This window comes from Danio rerio, chromosome 24 (assembly GCF_049306965.1).
Source record: "Danio rerio strain Tuebingen ecotype United States chromosome 24, GRCz12tu, whole genome shotgun sequence".
In the NCBI taxonomy this organism is placed as follows: Eukaryota; Metazoa; Chordata; class Actinopteri; order Cypriniformes; family Danionidae; genus Danio; species Danio rerio.
Window position 1 is genome coordinate 24,727,535 of NC_133199.1, and position 21,749 is coordinate 24,749,283.

The 21,749-nt window shown below is 41.6% G+C and overlaps 1 long non-coding RNA gene across 1 annotated transcript; it reads right to left on the reverse strand.

The window, feature by feature from the left end:
• Positions 1-2,463: 2,463 nt before the first annotated feature.
• LOC141380676 (uncharacterized) lies at positions 2,464-5,914 on the reverse strand. Its single transcript, XR_012399315.1, has 3 exons — positions 4,093-5,914; positions 2,837-2,971; positions 2,464-2,748 (listed from the first exon to the last, which is right to left on the reverse strand). It is a non-coding gene; the product is annotated as an uncharacterized lncRNA (long non-coding RNA).
• Positions 5,915-21,749: the final 15,835 nt, after the last annotated feature.

Below are 21,749 nucleotides of genomic sequence, written 5' to 3' on the forward strand. Positions count from 1 at the left end.
GAAAATATAAAAGTATGCAAATACCCTGTCATTACTTTTCTTTAGTTTCTTATGACATTAATTTAAGGATCACATGATTTAGCTTTGCACATTTAAATATTATGGTTATATTTCTGACAAGTACAAACAGTTGCTTATTTTATTTGCACTCACTTGCCATGTCTATTTCTATCCTTGTGTACATTTTTTTTATTCAATCATAGTATTTTAAATCAAGCTGCATGAATATTTAAGAAAACGTGGCCAAGGCCAACACTGTATTTAAAGGCAGACAGTGTGGTTTAAATATCATAGACTGTGAACATGTGTTCTGTCCATCTGTGACTTTCTTCCGAGCGATGTTCATTATAATATCCTTGGCTGAACTTTTCAGAGGCTTTGGGCTACTTGTTAATTAAATGTAGGGCTGTAATAACCCAGGATAGCAAAGTTCACATCAGCGCTCCATGTCATTTATTTTCAAAGCACCCATAAATGCGGACTTTCTTTAATGAGACTGTTTTTGGTAAATGAGGCGCTGTAGTGTGAATATGAAAGTGCAGGAAGTGAAATTTCTGAGTTTGCATTCAGATGAATCATGTGTCTAGTGAGCTCTGTAATAATTGACTTCCCTGAAGCAATATCAGACACAAGGGAAATGAAAGTCGTTCCACTGACTCGGGGTTGTTCACTATTAATAATGCAATAATCCACTGTTAATTAATGCCTCAGACTGTCAACTCGCAGAGTCAAGCCAAATGCAGCCAAATACGGCTTCAGATGAGTGAAGGCTTTCGCAGAAACAAGAACTTTCTAGCATCTGCCTGTCTGCTGCTTTTGTGTGGGAATAATAGAAGTAAAGACAAAGGGGTTGCAGAGCAATATTAAAAAGCAATTCTGTTAGAGTTTAAAGGAAATTAATACTTCTATTCGACAAAGATTAAATGAATCAAAAGTGAAAGACCTTTTGACCTAAAGACCTTTGTTTTATTTAAATATCTGTTTATCAAACAGAAGCAAATTCATCAGTCACTAAGACATCTGGCAGCACAATTGTCCAGCAATTCAACTTATAATGCAGTTAAAAATATTTGTATGCATTTGAATGTATTAAATGTAATAAATTAAAGGATATTTTTGGTTGTTGACCTTAGAAATACATTACAAATTGGTATATAATGTTGAAAATAAATAAATTAATGATTTAATCAATATGTTGAGGAAATTAAATGTAAAAATATGGCTGAATCAAAGGTCCATTGTCAGCTAGTGTGTGTGTGTGTGTGTGTGTGTGTGTGTGTGTGTGTGTGTGTGTGTGTGTGTGTGTGTGTGTGCGTGTGTGTGTGTGTGTGCGCGTGTGTGCGTGTGTGCGTATGTTTGTTGGTTGTGTGTGTACTGCAGATTTTGTGGAAAATTTTTTGTAATAATTCTTTTGTAATAATTTAGTGGCTGCTATTTATTTAATTAATTAATTATTTATTGAAATATTGTAAATTTACGCAAGTACATTTAAATTAATAATATCAACACAGCAAAATCATATTGGGGTGGCCACAGGGGTGGCCGGAGTTTACACAGGGGTGGCCCTGTTGGTGTGATCGACCCCTTAGAAAGCAGACATGAGTGTGGAAACGGTAGGCGGCGAGACTACTTACCATATAAAAACACAGGCTACAAAAACAGCTACACTTTCCTCTGACCCCAAAATGGGCATTTTCAGCATTGTAAAATAAAATCATCTGATGGATATTTTGAGTTGAAGTTTACAGACACATTCTGGAGACACCAAGACTTAGCACACATCTTGTAAAGTAAGAGTGAAAATTACTTATGAGCAATTTCGTTTTCAGCAAAAGGTTTTCACCAAAATACAGAAACAGTTTCTGGGTTTTTTTTTTTTTTGGTTTTTTGTAAGCAACTATTTTACAGTACTTTAAAAATGCTCAAAAATGCATCTGTCAATGTTTTCAAACTATTATATTTGATTTACCAAAAACACAAGAGGCAGTTTCACATCTGTCATATACAAAACGGAGAGATGTCACATCCATAATGAACTTTTTTCCTCATAAATGTGAAAATATTAAATAAAATAAAACCATTTATTTTTGTTTTTTTATGCGAATTTAAGTTTTGAGTTTTACTGCAAATGTCACATCCATAACGCTGGAATTGCTCTTAGATACTTATTCTGACCTACAAAAAAAGAGTGATAATTCATTATATTTATATCTTTATAAGATATAACTTTATAATATATCTTTATATATTTATATATTTTATATAATGAAAAACAATTAATTATTATTTTATGGTGTTTCATCTTTAATTAATTTCATTAAATTTTTTCTTGTTCTAAATATGTCTAAAAACATTGTTTGGTATACAAGCATTACATTACATTACGTATTGTCAGAGAAGTACAGATTTTGGAAAGGAATTCAAACAAATAATAATAAATATTTAAAAACTACATACAATTTTAGGTTTGTGCTTTGTTTATTATACTTCATCAAATACTATGAAATGACTCAAAGCTTACTTCATAAACCCACAAGCAAGCCCCAGTATGATAATTCACCAAAATGGCAATGCAGTAAAAACCCCAGGCTTTCTTGTCTTCCCGCAGAAACGAGTTCAGGCAGAAAAGGTCAGATTTTGCTGAAGCAAAGAGAAAGAAGTGACGGTGTTCATGCATCTCTAACATTCTGCCACCTGCCTGCTTCATTCCCAGGCCTCGCACAGATGGGGATTAGCTATACCTGCTGACTAAGATTAACTATATGAGGACCATTTCAACATGTAAATATGGCGCAAACCGGTTTCAAAATGAGTCAGAAAATAAAACGCATCTCACCTGAGTTGCAGAATCACACCTGCTGTCATTGGGCCTGCGGGTGGCTTTACATCAGAGCGGATCACATATGTGACAGAGCCACTGAAGCAGGAAAGTGGCTGTTTAGTCCGCCATCCATTTTCCCAACATCTCAGCCTGAGGAGTCAAAAACAGAGGATGAGTGAACGTATCGCAACCCTCATTTGGGACTGAAGAGATTTCATATATAGGAATTTAAATTCACTGTCAGTCACAGAAGCTGCGGGCTAAGTGTGATTATTGCAGAGAAACAAGTGCGTGTGCAGGGCAGAAGATAGCGAAGGGAGGATGTTTGTAACTGAGTGGCTTCAGGCTTGTGTAACAAGGTCAAAAATACACTAAAACGCTTATAATGTGAAATGTTAGGAAAATAAACTAAGCTGCTATTTCTATCAAACTCGACTGTAGGTGGAAGATTATTGTCATATCTGGTGTCTAAACTCTGGAAGAATCTTTCTAGCACAGTTTGGGAGACACACTCTGTAAATTTAAATCTAGAATAAAGACACATCTCCTTTAAGACAAATAACTTTAAAATCCAAATCCTTAAAAGTCTGATGAAATTAAAAGAAGGTTTTTTAAATGTTAGTATGAGTATTGTTAGTTTTTAAGATATCTATAAGCTAGTGCGCACCAAAACAGTGACAAAATGTGCCTTTAGAAGATATGAAACTGATATAAACACGTAAAGCTTGTACTTTGTCACTTCTAGCTAAATGGATCAACTGTTTTATTCACGTCACCTCATACTTTTGTTTCTCTTCAAATTGTGACCAATCAACTGCTTTCTAGTATCTGACATGCTCTGCCCTCTTCAAGACGCTTCACATTTGATGTGCTTGATCTCAACCACTCTCACTAGAACGGTGAGTAAACAAAACACCATTGGCTGATTTTTAAAAAGGGGAGGAGCTACTCTATGCCCCACCTTCTCTTCATGTTTGGATTGAAATGGCATCAAACATGCAATAAAATCACAGCACTTCACGGGACCTTTCAATAATTGTTTAGGCTTATTTATATTTCTGTGTTTAATGCTCATAGCTTATATTTAGTCTTTGCACAAAAAATTAAAATGTAACTACACGTTGTGGCAATGCATGCTATGATTCGTTTTGCCTGGATTAAAAGAGTTGATTCTTTTGAAGCGCCCTTCAAATTAATCTTCAATTCACATGATTTGCTACATATTGATTTATTATTAAATATTATCTATACGCTGAATTGGTACACTTTACCTTATAAAAAGTTTTACAGAAATAAAGATTAACTGAGGGCGAAGCAGTGGCGCAGTAGATAGTGCTGTTGCCTCACAGCAAGATGGTCGATGGGTCGCTAGTTCGAACCTCGGCTCAGTTGGCGTTTCTGTGTGGAGTTTGCATGTTTTCCCTGTGTTCGCGTGGGTTTCCTCCAGGTGCTCCGGTTTTCCCCACAGTCCAAAGACTTGCGGTACAGGTGAATTCGGTATAGGCTAAATTGTGTGTGTGAATGTGTGTGTGGATGTTTCCCAGAGATGGGTTGCGGCTGAAAGGGCATCCGCTGAGTAAAAACTTGCTGTATAAGTTGGTGGTTCATTCTGCTGTGGTGACCCTGGATTAATAAAGGGACTAAGCCGACAAGAAAATGAATGAAGATTAACTGAAATGAAAAACAGTCAAAACATTTAAACTATATCTTTTATAAGAGCAGCAACAGGCATTAAGAAACTAAATGGCCTAATTTACATGAACAATTTCATGCCGACATTAACAAAGTGATTGAGAATTGAGCCAAATCTGGCTATAGTGATTCTTTTTTGCTTTACTTTCCTTTTCCTTTTTTGAAGAAAGATTTGGCTCCAGCCCAGGCATTTTAGATAACCACCTCTGTTCGGCACAGAGAGGATCATTACTGAAGCTTTTGTGTTCCACACAGTTTGATGTCTGAATTATTGACTGTGAACACATGTGATAATCTGTCATTCACTGGGTGTCTAAGGAATTGAATAGTGTTGTGCTCCATGATGATATGAGTTGCATGTGTGCATGTAGCTCGGTAATTGACTTTGTTTCCGATAAGGAGGGATGGCTGTATCTTGTCGGCTGGTGCAGATGAGTTATTAAATGTACTGAAATAGCAACGTTTTGCATATAACCTTGAAGCCCCCTTCTGAAATTGAGAGGTGGTATAGTTTGTGCACCACCATAGGGTGCAACAACAACTGTATTGACATAGGCAAGGCATGTCCGCTTTTGTCCAACAACTATTGAAAATCGATTGTCACCCTACAATACAAAGATCACCATTCGTCCAACCTCCAAATGTAAAATAAACAAGAAACAATATCCAAACTGGAAGTTTATGGTTAAGAGTCGATAAATTATCTTGCCTAAAGAAAGCATGACACTTATGGAGCACTTTTCTCATTGAACTGGAAGTGTTTACCGCACCACACATGGTGTCTTGTTAACAAAATTAGTCTCTTGGAGGTAATGAGAATTAAATGAGATGCAGGCAGAGACTTTCAGATGAAGCCGTGAGCTGTTGGTGATTCTGATAAAGCGACATATTAAAGTGTGTCATAAATGCGAAAGGATTGCTGCCGGATTAAATCAAAAGATGGTGCGAAGATGATAAAGCTATACAGCATGTAGACTAATTAATTCTTATTTAATTTATTTCAGGCATTATAATTAAATTGTCATTTTGAAGAAAGCACAGTACAATATTCTGTGCAAATCTCACCACTGTGATGCTGTAACTACAAAGGTGTTGTTTGTTTGTTTTTTTCCCAGGGCATTGCAGTTATGCGACCATGCTTTGAGTGGTTTTAAAGTGCCCTTTTTTCATTCCCAAAACCACTGCATTACACTACATGAAAGGTGATGCTTTCATGTAGTGTATAATATAGCTATTTGTGAATTAAAAGCTGCTTTTCCACTATCGTGCCAAACCGTTCTAAGAACACTTCGGTACGGTTACGGTTGTTTCTCCACTGAGCCTGGAACGGCGCGGCACGATTACAAACCGTTCTTGGCCCGGAATTCTCGGCACGGTTAGACAACCGTGCTGAACTGTGCTGACAGATTCTGTGTGTTGACGTCGCGACTCGGTTGCTAAGCTACCACAGCTGGCTCAGCAGAAGCGCGCTAGTCATCAGACATCCTCAATAAACTACAGTACATTTAATATAAAATAATGATCCAGGTCTAAACGATACAGTTTGAAAAAGGTTTTAAAACCATAGAGCAGTCTCTGGCAGAGAAGTGAATAACTCATCACATTCTTACGAAGATATTTTATTCATTAAAGTTAATATTTTATTGACTTGAATACAGACCTACTTCGCCTGCCTGAATGTGAGTTTATTGCACGCAGCGCTGTATTTCACAGCACAAAACTCGCTCTGATCCGGGAGAGAGATGCCAGCGATTTGCGCTGCTGACTTTTTTTCCCTGCTGCGCATCGAATAAAGCGAATAAAGTCACGCTCAGCATCGTCGATGTCCAAATTCCACAACAACATAACTATATCCATGGAACACGAACTTGCAGACTCTTTTAACAACGAGGAAATAATTGCACTTTTTAATTCAAAGCCAGGACAGCTTGTTAATTCCGGCGAGACCACCTGAAGGACGGCGTGTTGTAATGTCGGCTGTCCAAAAGACTTTGCTTGAAAGCTTTACGGAGCGGCACTGTAACTGTCCAAGGTAACGTTACTGTTGAATGATTTATATTATAGCATATGCACTAATAAACAAGTCAAAACAATGAATGAATTAAATAAATATGGATTCTTAAATGTCAGTATTGCTTTTACTCAAAAAATATCAATACGTTTTGACAAATGTTTTATAAAAATAAAATGAGCAATTTTCATCATTTCAGCTGTAGGCAATTATATGATTCAGTTATACATATGACATTTATGAGGCATGTAACATGTTTCTGTGTTTTTGTTCTTGGTGATCTTTAATATAGCTACGCAAATATTTTCTAAAACGTCAAGCAATAATTCGCCTTCAGCTTGTTAGTTAATTATGAACACAAAAATAATTATAATAATGAAAATAAAATTATCAAAATAAAAAGATAATAGAGCAGCATTTTGCTAAATATAATAGTGCTTTATATGCTTTATATCCTGCTATATGTGTTGTTTCAAATTCGTTTTTTTTTCACTTGCTGCATTCGTTATTTAATGTTTGAATAGTAAAACAAATAACAGCCATCGCTTAATTGGTTTCATTTTAACATCATAATGTAGTATATTTTATATCATTATCAACTTTTGATATAAAAACGCAGTGTAATTTAATTGATTGTTAAAAATGAAATAATTTATGTGCTGTGTTTTTATTAGTGAAAGTGCCCGCTCAACTTTGACAAGGCCTGTCCAAAATTATATTTCTGCCACTATATGCAAATGCACTATTATTGTTGTCTTATCATTCTTTATTTTTCTGTTATGTTCAGAGATTTTAAATATTTATTTCCCCTCTAATTATTTTCAATCATCACGTTACATTTTGGTAATTTTCCCTCCAAATAAAATTTAGCCAAAGCTGCGCAACATATAAATAAATAAGGGTGCACATGTACCTATATTTAGCACCCCTATTTGATAGAGCGGCATAACAGTGTTTAGTCACATGGTTGCTTTTGCTTTTATGAAAAAAAAAAAATACTTGTTTCGGCTCTTATTTAACTTTAATTGAACAAAGGGAGCCGTTTACATTGCGTTACCAAGGCAACTACTGATGCGTTTTGTGTAATGTTTTAAAGAGCTTTGTCGCAGCACGACAGTGGAAAATGAAACCGTATCCGTGCTGTCTGGCCCGGTTTGGCACGGAATGGAACAGTTCTGTTTAAAGAACGATTCAGCACGATAGTGGAAAAGCGGCTAAAGATCAAAGTACATAACAAATAATAGTTTCCTAAAAAAAAGATCTGAACTATCGAAATAAGACGTTGCTACTTATGGCAAACCATTTTTACAGTTAATCTAAAACATCGTATTTATATTTATGCTAGTGCAGTACTTATTTTGTAGATACCACAAAAGTCAAAATCAATAGCTGTTGGTCACTGTTGAAGTAAGTATTAGTATCTACTTATACAGGTACAAGTATAACAAGAGAATACTAGTTTCTAATTCTAAGCACCAGTATCTAATTATGAATAAGTTGTAGTAGTATATTTGAAAAAGATATTAATACCTAATAAATAAAGCATAGAGTGTTTGCTTTTATTTTATGTGCATTATATTTGCTAAATTTACAAATGGCAAGTTTCTTTTTCATTGCTTTGAGAAGAGTTTAAAATGTATAACAATGGCCAAACACAAAAACTAAAAAAAATGAAGATCAGAAAAAAGAAATAATAAAATGCAGCCCTGAAATTTAAGTTTTCATTTCCTGTTATTTCCCATCCCATGTTTTAGTTTATTGCATTGCACTAAACTGATGATTAAGCTGTAAAAGAATGTCATTTGCAGAGATTGCAAGGTCATTTTCTGCAAAGGCGAAACACAATAGCAATAGCAAAAAAATAAAAGAGCTCTTTTTTGTCACACAGGATGCATCTCTGGAAAGTTTTGTCGGATCAAAATGTTGCTGTGGTTTTTGTTAGGCCTTTAGAGCTTCTTAAAACAACAGAACTGAAACAAAAACTTGACATTGCCCTACATATATATTACGCAAACACCAAAGCGGAAACAATCTGAAACCACACTACATCTTAAAGCTCATATTTACAGATTTGATGCTTTGCTTTGCATACAAACGCGAAAATAAGACCTTTAAAATGTTTCTTTTGCCTGTACTGTTTTATACTTGTGTCTGTTTGATGAGTTTAAAATAAAATTGTTTTAACCAAGCTTTTGTATTTTGTCTATTTATATAGGAGGAATATTATTAGAAATCTTAACAATGCATGATCAAATTAAATGCTTGAGATAAAAAAACAAGTATTAATTATTAATTGTTTTTTAATATTACAAGTGTATTTCATTGAGGACCGAGTTGATGCTAAACAATATGTAAATGCATTGAATAGATTTTTTTAAGGTATATCCAAAAAACTCCATAGGTACCATTTATATGAGCAAAACTGAACAGATTGATGTTCACACAAGAAAATCAGCTGCAGCGCCGAGTGCAGAGTAGATAAAAGGAATCAGTGTTCATCTGCATAACAGATTAGTCTTTTCTAAGTGTCTGACATTCGGAATTTCCTTGATTTGTTCAATGCTGCCAAATCTGCCATCAAGTTCTAAGCAACCGCTTTAGTAAAAGAGATGCATTGTTTAGCTGATTTGATTTTAATGGCTTTACTTGAAATGAACAGATGTGTGCGGCACCAAGCGAACAAGTTTAGAGAAAATGTTCAACAATGGAGGGAAATTACATTTTACTCTGGAAATCCTTTGATAACGTTTATGTGCCAGAATGCTGTTGTTCAAAGAATTATCATATACTGTGACTCTAGCACCTGAGTGGGTTCAGTTCTGATCAGAAATGTGTTCTCATTGACATATACTGTAGAAAGATGCATAGTTTTAAATCATTAAGGATGTTAACAAATATATTTGACTTCCTAGTGACTCAATTACCCAATTTGTTCCTGGAGGGCCACTGCACTGCAGATCTTTGCTGCTCCCTAATTAAACACCAATTAATCAAGCTCTTCAGACTCTCTGGAAACTTCTAGGCAAGTGTATAGGAGCTGGTTAAAGCTACAATTTACAGGCAAGTGGCCCTACCAGCAGGATTGGACACCACTGAATCAACATAAAAGCACTGTTCGAAAGATTATGTAACAGATTTTTGATAGTAGTCTTGCTAGTAGTTACACCTAAGGAAAAAAGTTGGTCATTGAATTTGGAAGTGTATTGTTGCATTTCTATAATCAAAGACCATCAGGATGTTTTCAGAAGTCTGTCCAAAATTATTTTTTGAAGGTGTATGTAAACTCAGTCAGCTAAGACATTGTGAGAATAAGAAGGCATCAAGTCATCAGTCAAAGCTTCAGATGCGGTCACTGTTCAAGAGAATTAATCCAGTGAGAGCAAACATGGCCACTGTGCTAAAGGGTTGTTCCAAATCAAAGTGTTAACCCTGTCCAATTTAAAGAGCCATTTGGTACAATTAATGGACAAATTTTCATAATTTTTTGTGCATGTGTTTAATTTGTGACTCTATGATGCTGAAGTTGGGACGACGCAGTGGTGCAGTAGGTTGTGGGGTCGCCTCACAGCAAGAAGGTCGCTGGTTTAAGCCTCAGCTGGATCAGTTGGCGTTTCTGTGTGGAGTTTGCATGCTCTCCCTGCATTCAGGTGAGTTTCCTCCAGGTGCTCCGGTTTCCCCCACAGTCCGAAGACAAGGTACAGGTGAATTGGGTAGGCTAAATTGTCCGTAGTGTATGAGTGTGTGTGGATGTTTCCCAGAGATGGGTTGCAGCTGGAAGGGCATCCACTGTGTAAAACATATGCTGGATAAGTTGGCAGTTCATTCCACTGTGGCGACCCCAGATTAATAAAGGGACTAAGCCGAAAAGAAAATGAATAAATGAATGATGCTGAAGTTTTTTTAAATTACTGGCCCTTCTTCCAGTCTTAAGGTCTCAATCTGGAGGGTGAACCTTTCAGAAGTATTTACGTATATATAAAACAAGAGCTCTTCAGGATGGAACTCGATCTGTTACTAAATTTAATGCTAAGATTATGGGATATTACCTCATCGTGGTGGAGGGGTTTGAGTACCTGAGTGATCCTAAGAGCTATGTTGTCGTGGGTAAGGCAAGGCCAACAGGCAAACAGGTCTTAGGTGACAGGTCAGATTAAGTGCGGTTCAAAACCACCTTATGAATACAATAACATCAAGGACTGTGATGTCGACCGGTATGGCGCAGCCGGGGCCCCACCCTGGAGCCAGGCCTGGGGTTGGGGCTCGTGTGCGAGCCCCTGGTGGCCGGGCACCTTCTGTCAGGCACAGAAACTGGCTCTTGGGACATGGAATCTCACCTCACTGGGAGGGAAGGAGCCCGAGCTGGTGCAGGAGGTGGAACGGTACCGACTAGAGATGGTAGGGCTCACCTCCATGCACAGCTGGGGCTCTGGAACTCAACTTCTTGAGAAGGGCTGGACTTTCTTCTACTCTAGAGTTGCTCAAGGTGAGAGGCGGTGGGCTGGTGTGGGCTTACTTATAGCTCCCCAACTTAGCCGCCATGTGTTTTTTTTTTACATTTTTCCATAGTGAACGAGAGGGTCGCCTCCCTGCGCCTTCGGGTCAGGGTTAGGTCCCTCACTGTGGTTTGTGCCTACGGGCCAAACATCAGTGCAGAGAACCTGGCCTCCTTGGGGTCCTTGGGAAGGGTGCTGGAAAGTGTCCAGACTAAGGACTCCATTGTTCTACTGGGGGACTTCAATGTGGGTAACATGGGTAATGACAGTGATACCTGGAGAGGCATGATTGGGAGGAACGGCCTACCTGATCTGAACCGGAGTGGTGTTTTGTTATTGGACTTCTGTGCTAATCACAGTTTGTCCATGACGAACACCATGTTCAAGCATAAAGGTGTCCATCAGTGCACATGGCACCAGGACACCCTAGGGCGGAGATCAATGATCAACTTTGTGGTTGTATTATCTGATCTCCGACCGAATGTCTTGGACACTCGGGTAAAGAGAGGGGCCAAGCTGTTAACTGGTCACCACCTGATAGTGAGTTGGATCCACTGGCAGGGGGGAAAGCTGGCTTGACCTGGTAGGCCCAAGCGTATTGTAAGGGTCCTCTGGGAACGTCTTGCTGAACCTCAAGTCAGAGGGATTTTCAACTCTCACCTCCGGAAGAGCTTTGACCAGATCCTGAGGGAGGCTGAAGACATGGAGACTAAGTGGTCCATGTTCTCCGACTCCATTGTTGATGCAGCCATGAGGAGCTGTGGCCATAAGGTCTGTGGTGCCTGTTGGGGCGGCAATCCACAAACCCGGTGGTGGACACCGGCAGTAAGGGATGCCGACAAGCTGAAGAAGGAGCCCTACAAGGCTTGGTTGGCTTGTAGGACTACCGAAACAGCTAATGAGTATCGACAGGCCAAGAATGCTGGTGGTTGCGGAAGCAAAAACTCTGTCCAGGGAAGAGTTCGGGGAGACCATGGAGGAAGACTATCGGTCGGCCTCAAAGAAATTTTAGCAAACTGTCCGGCGCCTAAGGAGGGGAAAGCAGCTCCACATCGACACTGTTTACAGTGGAAGTCGGGAGCTGTTGACCTTGACTGGGGATGTGGTCGGGCGGTAGAAGGAATACTTTGAGGATGTCCTTAACCCCACAGACATGTCTTTCATTGAGGAAGCAGAGACTGGGGATGCAGTCATCACCCAAGCTGAGGTCACTGAGGTAGTTTGCAAGAGCCGCAGTGCAAAACAGCAGGAGTGGATGAGATTCACCCTGTGTATCTTAGTTCTCTGGATGTTGTGGGGCTGTTGTGGCTGACATGTCTTTACAACATCGCATGGAGGTCTGGGACAGTAGGTCTGGACTGGGCAACTGGGGTGGAGGTTTCCATTTTTAAGAAGAGGGACCGGAGGGTGTGTTCCAACTATAGGGGGATCACACTCCTCAGCCTCTCGGGGAAAGTCTATGCCAGGGTACTGGAGAGGAGGATCTGGGCAATGCTTGAACCAAGGATACAGGAGGAACAATGTGTTTTTTATCCAGGCCGTGGTACACTGGACCAGCTCTAAACCCTCACCAGGGTGCATGGGAGTATGCCCAACCAGTCCACATGTGTTTTGTAGACTTAAAGAAGGCATTCGATCATGTCCCTCGTGGCATTCTGTGGAGGGTGCTCGGGCAGTATGGGGTCAGAGGCGATCCGTTGAAGGCCGTCTAATCCCTGTATTAACAGAGTAGGAGTCTGGTTTGCATTGCCGGCAATAAGTCAGATTTGTTTCCAGTGCAGGTTGGACTGCAGCAGTTATGCCCCTTGTCACCAATTCTGTTCATAATTTTTATGGAAAGAATTTCAAGGCGCAGCCTTGGGCTAGAGGGGTTCTGGTTCGGGGACCACAGGATTTCAATGTTGTTTTGTGGGCTTTATTGAACATGGACCTTCAGCATGCACTGGGGCGGTTTGCTGCTGAGTGTGACGCAGTTGGGATGAGAATCAGCACCTCCAAGTCCGAGGCCATGGTGCTCCACTGGAAAAATGTGGTTTGCCATCACCAGGTTGGAGGAAAGTTCTTACCCCGGGTGGAGGAGTTTAAGTATAGACCAAATACCAACCTACGTCATGCATGACGTCACACGGGTCCCCGGTTGCAAAAAGAAGACAGGCTACAATGGGAAAGATGTCGTGTTGTGCGGTAGGATGCAGAATTGAAATCCAAAAACAGAAATCTTAACTTTTACCATACACTACACACTGCTTTAATACCGACTGCAGACGTCTTTGACTAAATGGGAGCTGAATGAAGTGAGGAGCTAATTAGAAATGCTGGACTCTGCAGGTTTCATGTCATATCAGGTAAGTTCACGCTTTGCTGAATCATACACATTACTCGTTTTTGATTGCAGAAATGATTTCAGCAAAAACAGTTACTTATGGTTAATTAAACTGCGGACATTGAATGCTAAGAATGAAACGTGAAAGTTACTTTTATTAAGATAAACTTGGTTTTATATTCACACATTCATTCAGTGACAACTTGTGAAACACTCCCTATATTGTTTACCACTGCACTTTGAATATTCGGTCTGAAATGACCTGCAAGTGTGACTTGAAAACGACATTAACACGTTTATTTGACTGTGAACAATGTTGTATATTGATAGTCATTGGCTGCAGCTAATATAATTTCGCTATTTAGAGTTTGCAAATAATATTTTTATGAAATTATATTATTAAGGAGAAAGTCTGAATGTGCAAATATAAAACCAACTTTACCTCTATGTGTAGGTTCACATACCCTGCCGTACAGGTGAAGTTCATTGTCAGAATGCAGTTGTTTTGCGTGTTGGTGATTAATTACCCAGGCCTTGTATAACGTTAGCTCCGTCTTGTTTCCTTGTCTTTGGCTAGGCAGAATCTCGGTGTTTAGCTCTTGAATCTGGTCATCATGGAGCATTATTTCTTGCACATGACCACAAAGAACAACATTGTTGGCATCCAAAGACTTGTAGGCCTTTAACTTCTCTTATGTAAAATCACTCGGAGCCTCAATGAGATTGTATATTTCGGGCTGGATGCTCGGTCACTTCGTCTTATCCAATATTCATTGGGAGGGTGCTATCGCAAATGGACCTGTCAGATGAACGCCGCTCACTTTAACGTTAATTTTGCAGAATCACTGTGCTTGTCACAGGGTGAAGAGCTGTTATTATATGCTGTAAGCATTATGTAAATAATATATATAATATGTACATAGCGGCCTAAATGAGTTTCCTTTGAAGGGTGGCAGGGCACACTTTTATGGATAGGGTGAGGAGCTCTGACACCCGGGAGAAGCTCAGAGTAGAGCCGCTGCTCCTCCACATTGAGAGAAGTCAGCTGAGGTGGCTCGGGCATCTGTTTCGGATGCCTCCTGGACGCCTACCTAGGGAGGGGTTCCAGGCATGTCCCAACGGGAGGAGGCCTCAGGGAAGACTCAGGACATGCTAGAGAGACTATGTCTCTTGGCTGGCCTGGGAACCCCTTAGGATCCCCCCTGAGGAGCTGGAGGAAGTGTCTAGGGAGAGGGAAGTCTGGGGTTCTCACCTAAGACTGCTGCCCCCTGCGACCCGGCTCCAGGAAAAGAGGCAGAAAATGAATGAACTTGAGCTTGCAAAAGATGTGATGTGAATGGCCCGTACTGCTTTTTGAGCGAGAATGATGTTGATAGTAACTTTCTGGAGTAATCTTGCCTACCAAGATTATTGCCTTATTCGCAGTGGAAATGCAAGCCTGATCAGGACGACCTGTATCAAATCTTTTGTACTGTACAGTATTGTATTGTACAGTATCACTCAGTGCAAGAGGCATTTGTGCGTAAAGGCTGCCGGCAGAATCACTGTGGCCCTGCACTGCCGACAATCCACCTCCTATGGTCATCTTAGAATAATAATACATAATAATCAAGTTCTCTTGAAGGTTCTTTTCTTATCAAAATGCTCTAAACTGACCAATTCAAATGGTCTTTATGGATTGGATTCTGACCTTGTTGGATTCTTGCCTCCACAGATCATTATACATGTATAAGAAGCCTTTGTACACAAACTCTTCAGGCAAAGTCATTGCCTGCATACGTCAACTGCATAAGATTTCAGGCACAGCCTTCTGCTACTTTCCGAAAGGATAAAGCTGTTTCTCAAGGGCACTTCAGGGTAAGAGCAATCATAGCCACCATTTCAAAGGGTCATCCCAAACCAAAGTGCTCAATCCTGTCCACTTCAAAGGGTCTTTCACAGTGAAGCATTTTGGAGTGGTGGAACAAGTAAAGTTTAATCAGTAATCAGTTTGTTGGTCCCTTACACCTTTCATCTTCTTCAAAGATTAGGGGTGTGCAGCCATCAGCCCTTCAGAACGTAATGTACAGAACTGTGGAGTATCACAGGCAGTAAAGGATACATACTGCATGCAGAAAATGCATAGATTGAGGTTTGATTAGGATACAGGATTGTTTATTCATATTAATTGATACATACCTCATTACCTTGCTGCTGCCACAGGTCATTACACCTGTATAAGAAGTCTTTCTTAAGTCAGTTTTGTGAAGTACCTTTTGTGTACAAATTCTACTGGCAAATCTTTGTCCAAGTAGTAAAGTAACATGTTGCTGCCTAAGCTGTTGGGCACATCTCTACAATTTATTCTGTAAGTATAAATACTGTTTCTGAAGGACACTATAGGGTGCAAACAATCATGGTCACAATGAAGAAAGGTCATTCCAAACCAGTATCTTCAAAATTTGGCTCATCAAATTACATTTAAGAAAGAAGAATGGTAGGTACAAATGATGGACACTTTTTACTTTATCGTGCACGTTTGTGATGAATGTGACCTTTAGTGTAACTTTTTTCATACACTACATACTTTATCCCCTCCGACTTCTCACTCTAAAAGGTACACTCTGTGAAGAGATTAGGATAAAGAAGTGACCTGTCAGAATGCAGTACATCCTGTCACACACAACAAATGTGCAAGACTGTGAGTTATTAGCAAAAATTTATCAGATGAAAGAATTTCTGAGAACAGGGAGTGAAACATTTCCCTTGGGGAGGGGAACTTCAATGCTATGTGGAAAAAGTTCCACTATGAGGATTTCGTTCAGAAAGCCAATTATCTAAAATGTAAATGAGCCAATGAAATAAAAATGAGTTGGCAGGTTCAGCTTGCACAGCTGATGCTAGTTGTAATCAATTTTTCAATATATGCACAGCACATGCTAAGGACCTCTTGCTTCGAGTGAGAGAAGCGATTCATCCTCTGATGACCGCCCTCTCACTTGATGACACCGAGGCTCAGATGTCCACCGCTGCATCGGAGGAAGGGCTGTCATTGTCTGATGAAGGATTTGAACCAGCTCCATCCCTCCGGTGTAGCAAGCGCTGCATCGGATTCAGAAACAGACATGATAACCATGCTTTCACTGTGCTGCTTCAGCCGCGGGCCTGGTAATGGTTTATCCCCCCAACCCTGCAGCGTGACCGACTAGATGGGTGTATGTGGACAGCAAAAAAGGCAAGACCTTCTAGCCTCCCATCCCTTTCTTCCCGGAACTGCACAATGAGCTCATGCAGTCTTGAAGGGCACCTTTCTCTGCCCAATCTGCGTGCGCTTCCGCCCTGACCAACCTTGATGGTGGAGCAGCCAGGGAGTACAAATCGATTTCCCAGATTGAGAGTGCCATTGGTGCCTCTTTCTGCTGGAGTCAGCCTCGTTTCCCATCCAAGATGTGTCAGTTTTCTGCCTCCCTCAGAGCCAGAGCCCACACAGCCGTGATCCAGGCTGCTTCCACCTTGCACGCTAGGGTCCATGCGAGCACGCTGGCCGAGCTGCACAAGAGTGGTTCTGAACTAGGCTTGTTACAAGCCCTGCACCGCACTCAACTGCACTGGGAAAGAAGATGGCCCCATTAGGGGTCCAGGAGCGCCACCTCAGGCTAAACCTGGCAAAAGATATGCGCAACAAAGTTCAATTTCTTGACTCCCCCATATCCCAGGCTGGTCTGTTCGGTGACACCATCAGTGGATTCAGCCAGGTATTCACGGCGGTGCAGTCGGATAAGATGGGCTGATTCATCTATCGACGGGGATGTAAGACCCCCCCCCCCCCCCCCCAAGTGAACCATCCAAATCCACTGGTTGTCGCCATCTACGAAAACTGCTCTGCAGTAGCAGCAGCTCTAAGCATTTTTCCTTTCCCCCGGATATGACAGCCCGAATACTGCCAGTCTGGGATGCAATGCTTTCCAGCTCGCAGAATTGGTACACTTTGCCAGTGGCTCACGAGCTCTGGGAGAAAGGTCTCACACATCCAGCCCTCCCCTCCAGAGTCTGGGTACAAGGTGAGAATGACTCTCTCACCTCCAGCTTTTTACGGGACCTCAGAGCTCCCTGGATCAGCACTCCCACTCCGCGCTGCCCCACTGCTGGTACGTCAGCGATGGTAGCGATGCAACCATTAGCGAGGGCTCTACCTGCCTGGTTAGGGCAGGCCAGCTCTTCGCGGTGGCTCATACACACGATCAGACTCTGTGCGATTCAATCCGCAAAACAGCCTCCCAAGTTCACAGGTGTGTATCTCACCAGGGTCAGCCCTGTGCTCGCCCCTGTCTTTTGAGAAAAGATTGCTGTCCTCCTGGCGAAGGGTGCAATCTAACCGATCCCTCCAGCCAAGATGGAGAGTGGGTTTTACAGCCTGTACTTCATTGTACCCAAAAGAGCAGAGGGCTACGGCCAATCCTAGATCTGGGTATTTTGAACCGCAGTCTTCACAAGCTACCATTCAAATTGCTTACGCAGAAGCATTCTCGGGATTGAGAATGCTTTCATTCTCGGGATTGGTCTGCAGCAATAGACCTGAAGGATGCGTGCTTCATGTCTCCATTCATCCACGCCATTGTCAGTTTCAGAAGTCTGCATTTGAAGGTCGAGCCTGGCACTACAAGTCCTCCCCTTCAAACTCTCTCTGTCTCCGCGGGTCTTCATTAAGCTCGCGGAGGGTACCCTCGCACCTCTTCAGCACGCGGGCATCCGCATACTCAATTATCTTGACGACCTGTTGATTTCAGCTCACTCACAGAGCAATTTATAATGCACAGGGACAAGGTGCTCTGGCACCTCGACCTACTGGGGTTTCAGGTCAACCGAGAAAAGAGCACACTCACCCCCGTGCAGAGGGTCTCTTTTCTCGGGTTGGAGCTGGACTCGGTCACCATGACAGCGCTCCTCTCTGGAGAGAGCGCTCAGCTAATGCTGAACTGTCTGAGAGAGTTTGACAGCAAAATAGTGGTCCCACTAAAATGTTTTCAGAGGCTCCTGGGGCATATGGCATCCGCAGCTGCTGTCATGGCGCACGGATTACTCCATATGAGACCACTTCAGCACTGGCTTCACGATCAAGTCCCCAGACACGCATGGCATGCGGGCACACACCGAGTGACGATCACTGTGTGGTGTCGCCGCGCCCTCAGCCCCTGGAACTACCTCCCCATTCCCACAGACCAGAGGGCCTCTAGGACAGACGTATTGAAATGACATATTGTCATTTCGACAGATGCTTCCAGCATGGGCTGGGAGGCCATATGTTCCAGGCATGTAGCTGCTGGCCTGTGGAAAGGAAAGGACAGTGCGGCGGCGTTGGTGTATATCAACAGCATGGGGGTATTCGCTCTCGCCGCATGTCTCAGCTCGCTAGCTCACCGTCTGCTCCTCTGGAGTCATACACGGCTAAAATCGCTGCGCGCCATTCATATTCAAGGGCAAGCTTAACCGTGCAGCCTACGCACTCTAACGGCAGCCTTTACATCCAGGAGAGTGGAAACTCCACGCCGAGTCTGTTCAGCTGATATGGGCCCAGATCGATCGGTTTGCTTCCCCTGAGTTCACTCATTGCCAGTGGGTTGTTTTCCCTGACCAAGGGCTCTCTTGGCACAGATGCACTGGCCCACAGCTGGCCTCGGGGCATGCGCAAATATGCGTTTTTCCCCCATTGAGCCTGTTTGCACAGTTACTGTGCAAAGTCAGAAAGGACGAGGAGCAGATCTTGCTAATTGTGCCTCTCTGGTCTAACCGGACATAGATATCAGAAGTCTCACTCCTTGCAACGTGCATCCCCCTGGCAGATCTCTTTGAGAGAGGACCTACTGTCTCAGGGACAGGGCACCATCTGGCGCCCTCGACCAGAATTTTGGAACCTCCATGTGTGGTCCTTAGACGCGAGGAAGACTTAGGTAACCTACCTATGGCGGTGGTTAATACCATCACTCAGGCTAGAGCCCCCTCTACGAGGCATGTCAACGCCCTGAAGTGGAATCTATTCACTGAGTGGTGCGTCTCTCGCAGAGAAGCCAGTTCGTGCTTTACGAATCTATGTGAACCGCAGTCAGACCTTTAGATCATCTGAGCAGCTCTTCATCTGTTATAGTGGTCGGCAGAAGGTAAATGCCATATCTAAACAGAGGTTGGTCCACTGGATAGTGGATGCCATCTCCCTCGCTTAATTAAGCCAGGGCGAGCCATGTCCCCCAGGAGTTCGAGCACACTCCACTTCAAGCGTTGCATCCTCTTGGTCGGGTGCACACGGCACCTCTCTAATAGACATCTGTAAAGCTGCAGGCTGGGCAACACCTAAAATATTTTTAAGATTTAATAATCTGCGAGTGGAGCCAGTTTCCTCAAGGGTATTAGGTAACCCTTGGTGATTAAGGAAACACTCGGTGAAGGTATTGTAACGCGCTTGCTGCGCAATTCTCCCTAACACAGAGATACGTGTGCTTTTTTCACTCTGTCAATAAAGTTCCCCGCTTTGCGAACCCTGCAGTGATTCCTTTAAGGCTCCCAGCATCTGACTCAGCAGAGGAGTCAGGCGCTGACCTGTTATGTTGTAAGTCTGCCTGCTGGTCAGCCCGCATTCTGGGTATAGGTGCCCACTATGTGCGATCCCTGCTGGCGATCCCATATGCTTATACAGCCATGGTGCAGACCCCCCTCATAGGCAGACCTGAGTCTTCCCTCACCACTAATCATCTTACATTCATATGTGTACTCCACCTTCTCAGGGCTAGTCTATATGCTCTTTTGCCATCAAGTCTCCCCACTTGGGTAGCTGGTGGCCTCCGCAGCCTCCTCCCTATAGGGACTGCACGCTTTCCCAACGTACTGTCGTTTTAATTCATAAAATTTAACTAGACGCATTGCGACTCCTGAAAAGTATATCTAAATCCATAAACCTTCTGTTGATGTGGGAAAATTAAAAGCCAGGGAACACGTTGGAAGACCGCGCCTCTGGTGATGCAGGTGCGCTCACGCTCTCTTTTTGCCTGGCATAACCTCTCATTGGTTGCAAGGTAAGGTTTAATCATTGTGGCGTTTTTCATACATTTCCCCATAGTGGAAGTTTAAAGGATCACTTTAAGTGAACTTACACTGTAAATAAATGATGATAGTCCAGGATCAACAATACTGAATTTACACTGCAATTACATTATGATGGTCCAGGATCAACATTAATGAATGTACACTGTAAATAAATGATGATGATCCGAGATCAAAATTACTGAATTTACACTGCAATTAAATGATGACGGTTCAAGATCAACATTAGTTAATTTAAACTATATTTAACTGTTTATGATGGTCCAGGATCAACATTAGCGAATTTACACTGTATATAAATGTTTATCATGGTCCAGGATCAACATTACTGTATTTACTCTGTAATCAAATGTATATGATGGTCCAGGATCAACATTACTGAATTCACACTGTATTTAAATGATGAGGGTCCAGGATCAACGTTACTGAATTTACACTGTAATTAAATGTTTATCATGGTCCAGGATCAACATTACTGTATTTACTCTGTATTCAAATGTATATGATGGTCCAGGATCAACATTACTGAATTCACACTGTATTTAAATGATGAGGGTCCAGGATCAACGTTACTGAATTTACACTTTAATTAAATGTTTATCATGGTCTAGGATCAACATTACTGAATTTACTCTGTATTCAAATGTATATGATGGTCCAGGATTCCTATACTGAATTTACAATGTATTTAAATGATGATGGTGCAGGATCAACATTGCAGATTTTACACTGTATTTAAATGATGATGATCCAGGATCAAAATTACTCAGTTTACACTGTATTTAAATGATGACGGTCCAGGATTACTATACTGAATTTGCACAGTTTTTTAATGATGATGGTCCAGGATCTACATTAGTGAATTTACACTGTATTTTACTGATGATGGTCTAGGATCAACATTACTGAATTTACACTGTAATTAAATGTTTATCGTGGTTCAAGTTCAACAATACTGAATTTACACTGTATTTAAATAGTGATGGTCCAGGATCAACATTACTGAATTTACTCTGTATTTAAATGATGATGGTCCAGGATCAACATTACTGAATGTGCACTGTATTTTAATGATGATTGTGCAGGATCAACATTACAGATTTTACACAGTATTTATATGATGATGGTCCAGGATCAACAGGCACGTGCAACATAGAGCTCAACCTGTGCAGTGCACATGCCCTTTTTATTCTTGAATAGAAAGTGCCCTTCCAAAGTGATCTGAAGTGCCCTAGCGACACCCCAACCACTCCAACCAAGTGGTTCGGTAGACATATTTTAACTGGCACTACTGACTCACTAAGAGGTGGCAAATTAATTGTGGAGGCCAGTGAAATT